General features: G+C 36.9%; 1 long non-coding RNA gene across 1 annotated transcript in view; it reads right to left on the bottom strand.

Moving 5' to 3' along the window:
- The window catches only part of LOC149132583 (uncharacterized), a 16,221-nt gene extending 8,517 nt beyond the window's left edge, over window positions 1–7,704 (bottom strand). Inside the window, exons 1-2 of the long non-coding RNA XR_016244193.1 lie at window positions 7,575–7,704; window positions 6,307–6,395 (exon numbers count right to left, since the gene is read on the bottom strand). This is a non-coding gene — a long non-coding RNA (uncharacterized LOC149132583). The remainder of the gene's footprint in view (window positions 1–6,306; window positions 6,396–7,574) is intronic.
- Window positions 7,705–7,807: the final 103 nt, after the last annotated feature.

The raw sequence follows: 7,807 nt of genomic DNA, 5'->3' as shown, positions 1-7,807 counted from the left end.
TGCGTAGTCTGCACACACGGCAAGAATATTAGGTGCAAACACTCCTGCACAGTTTTGATATTCAATTAGATACTATGTGGTAAGAAGTTTGCTTCCTAACCACATGATTCCAGGTTCAGTCCCACTGCAAGGCATCTTGTGAGTGGATACATAGTAGAAGGAAACTGAAAGAAGCTCGTCATATATATGTGTGTGTATGTGTGCCTCCACCACCGCTTGATAAACGGTGCTGGTATGTTTACATCCCCGTATTTTAGCGGCTCCGCATAAGAGACCAATAGAATAAGTACCAGGCTTTATAAGAAGCAATAAGTCATGGGGTCGATTCATTCGTCTAAAAATTCTTCAAGGCGGTGCTCCAGCATGGCCGCAGTTTAATGACTGAAACAAGTAAAGAATAAAAGACACACACACGTGCGCGTGTTTGTGGTCCTAAGAATAGACTTGAATTGATGTTGCTGTAGACATGTAGACATGTGCATATATGTACCGTACACTCATCTGACCGCTGCATGTCGCGTAAGAGGGCATATATACAGCAAGTGTATACACGTAGCCCTAAGCAATAGTGCTACATAAAGTCATATAAAGGAGAGGAGTGTTTAACAACGAAAACACCATCTTCAAAACAAATTCCACGATAGTCCTCCACCACCACCACCACCACCATCCCTGACCGACAATATTTATGTTAACAAAAAGATAAGCATTTGCTAGAGAAACAGTGTTGTTATTCCACGTGACATGTGGAGTTCCTTATAATGTGACCACAGTAATTAATCGTTGTCTGCTGAATTGGCGTGACATCAGCTTGCATAGTTGTTTATCAATGGCGATAGCTCTGTAACATTCGTATCGCAGCCTCTCTCCGCCTGCCTGACTGCCTGCCAGCTATAGTCGTAGGAGACTCCATAAACACATATTCACACAGCTGTCAATTTGTGACACACGTAGATACATATACACACACACAGCAGTCAGTCTGGGACATAAACACACATACACAAAGACACACCAGCAGTTAGCCTGAGATCTAGCTAAGCATGACGATTGTACGGGAAATTTAAATCACCGAACCACACCTCCAATTTAATTTCGCTTTCATCCAATTGATTAGACTTTTTCTAGACTAACAGATACTACGTCACTTTAAATGACAAATCAAATTAAATATAAATTCAGTAATACTTGACCTAATTTTCGTAAAATACTTTTATTTATTTTCATTAAAACTTCTACAAATATTCCTTCAGACGCGCTTGTGTGTGTGTGTGTGATATCGATTCTTTACATAGACATGGAACTTGCTCGTTTTTCAGATAAATGAGAGGAAGAACTTGTTACAATCGTGCTGAACTTAATGGTTCAACGAACCAACAAGACTCTGTGGTCTCATCTTGCTAGAAATAACAGCCAAATCTCCATCAGTCATTCAAAAGAAATGACACATTGGAAAATATAGTGTCTTTTCTACGAAGACAAGATGGCCATGTTAGAATGCCTAATAAAGTCTCCTTCAGCTAAACAACAACAACAAAGGGCGTAAATGAATAATAGAATGAAACGAATTCTTAGCGTATGCCTTTTTGGTGGATTCTTTGTCTTTAAAAGGCGGATCAGAAGATATTTATGAACTAACTTTCCCTCGATAATGTATACCAATATTTTATATTTTGGGGCACTCTGTGTTATATATATATATATATATATATAATATATATATATATATATATATAATATATATATATATATATATATATATATATATATATATATATATATATATATATATAATCCTTATCGTTCCCCATTCGTCAGTTTGAGCTTTTTTTGTTTGTTTGTTTTTATTAAAAAAACCTGATAAATTCTTTTATTCGTCTGAGGGTTTCGATGTCTTTATATGGGGCTTTTGCGTCATCTTCTCATTTCGGCAAATCAGTCATTTGCTGCGGAAGTTGATACTTTTCTTGGGGAATTTTTTTTCTCTGTAAATGTTGATTTGTAATGGTTATGCCTCGGCCTTATTGTGCTTAGGCACAATGTCTGTACTGTTGACAATAATCTCTATATTTACGAATGTTGTCCTACAAGACTAATGCTGGATATAAAGAGGTACTGTTGGCTGGAGGAGCGTTAACAGGCGAACTATATCATTTAAACACTATATGATAACAAAGAAAAGGAAAACGGGGGGGGGGGGGAGAAAACATGGTTCTAACTGTGCTACTACCCCCAGATACAGTAGTTAAGTTAATGGCGGGTAAATAGGCTTGTATGCCATATCTATCATTGTATTTTTATGACTTTTAACCTCTCAATTTTATGATGGTTAAAGAACCACACGCATCACTATATACATAGGCACATGCTATCGTTCCACATCAGTCTCTCTCAAGTCAGACACAAAAACTGTGCAAATCGTAGTATAAACGAAACGCATTGAAAGATCAGGGAAGATATTAAAAAACTGTAATTAAAGACTTTATTCTCAATGAAATAATACATAAAACTCGTGTTTCTTTTTGAGGGTGGGGGGTCAGCCCAACGTTTTAGCAGATTCCAGCTCGTATATTTGTCAGGTATTATACATGTAGGACTACATATCACACTATCTTTACTTTCTTAATGGTAAAGTTCGATTTGAAAGAGATTTAGCTGCTATTTCTAGCCTTTCGACTTCCAAAAATACAACCTTCTGAGGCCCATATAAAAATGCAACTAGAAGACTTCCCGCAATAGTCCCTATTCGATTTTTACTCTCTTCTGTTAGACTCTCGGGGACCATAAAAAGCCTTCCAACAGTGACCACCACGTCTTTATGCATATCTACATCGTGTATCGGTTTTTAAGATGGAAGAGTGCGATCTGCGGGAGATACGGACTGGTCTAGGTTATCTCCATCATTCCTGTCAGATTAGAAATTGGTCTCATCTCGAAAACCGAGAATCCAGTCACAAACATCGTTCCCCACCCCACCATACATATCTTCGATTACATGACCCTTTTTAAAACAGTCGGGTGCAATGAGAATACTTGGCTGCTATTTCTAGCACGTCGGACGTAGAAGCTGGATGTTGACAGAACGGTATCAATAGCTAATGTTTATATAGCAAAAAAAAAATTAATAATAATAATAATGACTTGATATAATTAATTTCTTTTTTAAATCATTCCGTACTTGGGTATGAAACCCAGAATTTGGAGAGGAATAATTTGTTGTGATAATTCAATGAAAAATAAACCATTTTACGAAAGAAAATGGTAATGATAGAGTAGGGGGGGGGGGTTAGTAAATAAATAAAATAGAAGCACACACACACTCCCTCAATTTTACACACTGCGCAAGTGGGAGCTGGTATTTCCCCTAAAAAAATGTTAAGACTAAAAAAAAAAACTTGGTATGAAAAACTATTGAATGGCATCATCAGGAGGGAATGGAAGACGGAAGGAAGGAAATAACATCTTCATCTAAAATTCTACATCCTAGATTATGCTTCTTAATTCTCACACGCACTTTCTCCTCTGTAGATTTTTACCATTTTTTTTTCACATGCATTCGATCAGTTCTTATACATATATTTTGTGTCCTTGAGTGGGAGATATATACGTATGTGTAACCGTTATTCTACAATATAAAATATATCGACATATAAACAGTTCAACCATCTTATATATCTATCTATATATCATAATGAGGGAGGCCGGTTGTGTGTGTGTGTGTGTGTGTGTACACACACATACATGTATCCCTCCCTCTCTCTATGTATATGTATATACATATTTAGTTTATTAAATTGCCGTCGTAGAGTATAATACGATACTGTTACACATTGTCAACACAGGGAATGTCTATTTTTCCCCCGTGTGCTTGTGTATGTGTGTGTCGATAGATACACACACACACGCAAATGCATATAAGCACGTGCGGCAGAGAATAAATGTGTAGCTTTATGTATTTATTTGCATACAACCATTCATTAATTAATATGTGCATATATAAATACCGACATCTGTTCTGTGTGTGTGTATGCGATCGGGTGCGTGCAAAGAGAGGAGGAGAGCGTGTGTGAGGGAGAGAACGTGATGTTGTTTCATTCATACGACGGAGTTAGTAATCTGTTTGGAATGTAATAAAACAGACTTCGAGTTTCCATTGAACTGTCAGTCACACGTGCAACATGCATGGCTGATGGGAGTAATGGCGGCAACATGAGGAAGACAACATGGTCGCTCGATCGGCTAGAAATGGTAGCCAACTCTCTCCTCGAATTAAAATATCTGTGATACTTGAGATAGGAAAAAGGAGGTGATAGACAAAAGACCACATAGACAATAAGACAAACACGCGAACCAGGTGGTAGAGATAGGGAGAGGAAAGAACGATAATGGTAGAAGCACTTTGGGGGGGGGGGGGTGTTATCAGTTTAATATAAAAACAGGACGTAGAAATGACCAATTCCTTTTCTTTAGGAGTTCTCATTTCATTCCAAGAGCATGGCATTTTGATGAAATATTTTTACAATAGTTTAAGGTTAACCTAAGCCTTGTGGGTGAAAGAGGTTAGACGAGAACTGTGAGGAGCTCCAGCCACGTCACACATTGCTGATTTGCCCCGAGAAGTAGCGCAAGGGTAAATGTGTCTATGGAATACCCAGCCACCCTTTCAGTTGATTGAGCTACTGAATGCTAATCATTTACATTAATGAAAGAGCAATTATCACTATAAAAACAGATTGTGCACTTCAAGGAAACAGATTGGCTAATTATCTTAACTAATTAATTAACAGCTTGTATGTAAACAATAGTTCATAAATTACTGTGGCTTGGAGCTTTATAACGTTTATAAAAATTACTATTCAATTAGTGGTGACATATTGACTAATTAGATGGTAATAGTATTTTTGTTTTGTTTTTAATTTTTTAAGTCAGAAGACCCTTTTCAAGGGTTTAAAGACTAACAGGGTGGGGGGTAGAAAAGAAGGAAGGTTGTATGTTATTTCCAGACCAGAAACCTTGCCTAAATGTCTGAACTTCACTAAAGGTCACAAATGGCATGGTGGTGGTGGTGTTATTGTGGCCAACAAATATCACCTTCATAGAAATAACTGCTTGAAGGAAATTGACTAATTAATCTTGCCACACTGAAGACTGGCTCTTAGGGTTTGTTTGTACCTCCAATCCAGTTAATTCTTCAGCAAGCTTTCCCTAATTTCACCTGAAGCTTGCACATGTCAGAGTATGTCAAACTTGTCTTAAGCAATTAGTAAACTGCTTTAGTTTAGAAATAGTTAGCACTAATAATGGAAGATAGACACCACCCCCACAAACATTGTGTATTCTTTCTTATATAAGCAATGGATGGCAGAAGTTGTAGAGCATCAGACAGAATGTACTGTGGAGTTTATCCTTTGTTTTGAGGCTGAATCCTAATGAAGTCAAATTTGTCTTCAATTTTCTAGGATAAACTAAATAAAGTAACAGTAATGGTGGTGAGAGGGGTTGTGGTTGATAGAATCAACTCTACCCCTCTTTTCAGTATATTTCTGGCTTCTTGTATCTACTCAGATACCACATTTACCAAGAATTTTGAAATGAAAATATATCTTTTTAAAAATGGGAAAGATAGTCAACACTGTCTTAAAGAATAGTCATTGCTGCTGTTTTTGATCATAGATCTGCTGAACTAATGCTAAACAAAAATGCCCAGATAATAAAGAGCCAACAAAAGAGCATCTATGTGGTCACTTAACGTGCTTAAGATAACAGCTAAGTCACCTTCAAGTCACACTCTACTGTCTTAAATAACGGAAAGGTGCATAAGATAATGTAGACTTCCACTCTTGTAAAGAAACAGGATGGTCTTGGTTGAAATGCTTTTGAACATAATTTCTGCTCAACCAGGACTAGCCTGGGGTTCAAAACTCATTGGTTGTTATTATTTGATAAGAAATAATGAAATAATAAAGTAAACAATAACATTAATTAGTGTTTAGTGTTAATGAACCTGGCCCTCAATCCATCCAAAAGTAATTATTTTTTAAACAGTGACACCACACATCACCTAGTGATCAATGCCCCAACATCCAATCAATACACACACATCACTCTAAGCACAAACAAACTTTTACACAGTTACTTGACTGGCTAGAAGAAGCAGGCAAATCTCCCTCAAAACACTAATACTCTAATACACTCATTTTGATGATGGCTACTGTTATTATTGATGCTATGGTGTTAATGTTCAGTTCCATATTAATTAATCATCATATCATAATGATTATGTCAAGAAGTAATTTGACTTCTTACCTGACATTTTTAGTGTCTTCTGTCCCAGTTTTGTTTCTCTTGTGATAGGTAAGTCAATGATAGATGTATTTCTGCCATTATGGCACGTCCTGCTGTCAAATAAAAATTAGATTTGAAGTTAAATTCCAATAGTAACAAGATGTTTGAGCAATTCTGTAGCAACATTTTACTCTATGTTAACTGAAACTACGTCAATGCAAAACTCAAAGCATGACTATGCGATTAAGAAGTTCTCTCTTCATAAGCAGATGGTCTTCAAATTCAATCACACTTTTTGATATCTTGAGCAAATGTCTTTTACTATAGTCTCAGGTCAACCAAAGTCTTGTAAGTGAAATCTGATGGAGAGAAATCGTGTGGAAGTCCATCAGAGGGATTGTTATTGTCCTTCAGTTTGCAGACTAAATCCATCATCTAGTCTAAAGGCACCACCTGAACCTGGGGTACTTTTTGCAGAGGTCACTGTTTTGCCTCCTGCCTGAGGGAAACTTTCTCACCTCCTCCCACCAGTCTTGTATACCCTGAAATGTGACCTGTTGAATACAACAACAAAGTAGTGGTGGTCTGATGGGCAACATTGGAAGCTCTGACGACCAGTTTCCTTCTTTACAATTTCTCTTCACCTACTACAATAATTGTATAATTATAATGGAGTGAATGAGGGAACAACAACTTGTTAGAAACAGCAGCTAAATTTACCTCAAATCATAGCACACTACCTTAAGAACAGGAAAACAACATTGAAATATTAAGATCCTAGATACACTATGTTGAAATAAAGATGGAAGGAATACTACTGGACCATGTCTGATTACAGGTTTGGTTCAATCAGGGCTGAGCTGGGGTTAAACTACAAACTACAAAAACAAAAGTATATTGCATAATTTATGTGTATGTGTGTGTGTGTGTGTGTGTGCAGACACAGCAATTGCAGGATTCCATGTAACAATTCAACATAGACCAATCAGATGAAAAATCTTACAAAATGATCTTTGGTACAATGATCTTACTTCATTACACCAGAGGCAGACATAATAGCACAGCATGCATTCTCCTTGCAACTCTGTTAGAAATTTTCTGTGAATTGTCCTAACGGTATTTTCTATCTTTTAAAATATTATTTTTTGGTCTCAGAATCCCAGATTCTCCCAGCTTCTGTTGTTTGCATTATTTAAGAAACAACAGAGAAATTAAACATGAAACAAGACCAAAACCGAGCAAAGATGTGAGAAATAATCACAAAGTAAAACTAAAAGGCAGTTACTTACCTTCATTGTGTAAAATCCTTTGTTATAAACTGTGACTTGGTCCCAATGTTCTGTTGTTAATGGTTGTCTGTGTCACTGCTGCTATGGTGTGACAATGGCTTCATGTTGATGGAATAGTGTTGGTGGTGAGTCAGTGGGGAACCAGCAGTTCCTCTCAGTCTTCCTTTGTGGATGTGTGATGTCTAATGAGTGTGTGTGTGTGTGTATAAGTATATAACATAGAAGGGTGATGC

The sequence above is a fragment of the Octopus bimaculoides genome, chromosome 14 (genome assembly GCF_046866305.1).
Source record: "Octopus bimaculoides isolate indiv1 chromosome 14, ASM4686630v1, whole genome shotgun sequence".
NCBI lineage: Eukaryota > Metazoa > Mollusca > Cephalopoda > Octopoda > Octopodidae > Octopus > Octopus bimaculoides.
The sequence above is the reverse complement of the archived record's forward strand: the minus strand, read 5'-3'. Positions and strand labels throughout refer to the sequence as shown.